Source organism: Theobroma umbraticum, unplaced genomic scaffold, assembly GCF_002168275.2.
Source record: "Theobroma umbraticum cultivar Fairchild unplaced genomic scaffold, ASM216827v3 scaffold_182.0, whole genome shotgun sequence".
NCBI classification, from domain to species: Eukaryota; Viridiplantae; Streptophyta; class Magnoliopsida; order Malvales; family Malvaceae; genus Theobroma; species Theobroma umbraticum.
In genome coordinates, this window is record NW_018397291.1 from 531,933 (window position 1) to 532,693 (window position 761).

A 761-nucleotide genomic window follows, 5' to 3' on the forward strand; every position below is an offset into this window, starting at 1 on the left:
CACCTCAAAGACCAATGATCAAAAGATCATCAACATAAAGTGCTATTAGAAGTAACATTGAGTCCTTTGAGCATTTTATATATAATGTAGACTCATTTACACTTTTTTGGAACCCTTGGTTCATGAAGTGTTTATCAACTCTTTCATTCTAGGCTTTAGGTGCGTGCTTCAAGCAATACAAGGCTTTGACTAATTTATAAACCATATTTTCAGCTCCTTTCACATCATAGCCCACAAGTTGTTCCACATAAATGTCCTTAGTTAGGTATCCATTAAGAAATACTGATTTGACATCCAGGTGATATATTTTCCATCCCTCCTTAACTGACAAAGCAACAAACATCGTAATGGTGTCATGTCTTGGCACAATAACAAAAATTTCCATATAATCAACCATATAAACTTGAACATACCTTTTAACAACTAGTCTGGCTTTGAATTTGTTCATTGAGCCATCTAGATTGAGTTTTGTTTTGAATATCAACTTCATTCTAATCACATTTTTATCTTCTAGCTTGTCAACCAAGATTAATGTTCCATTTTTGGTAATCATTTCCATTTCAGTATCCATTACAACTTTCTAGTTGCTGTCAAAATTGGCTTTTTGACACTTAGTAGCGTTCTAATAGGCCATTGTTACATCTATTTATAAATATCTCCAATGATCTTGTACCTCTGACTGTATTGCCTTCAGCTTCAATATCTCATAAGTCATCGTTATTTTTAATCTGCACATGATTTTCATCAGACATAACCACATT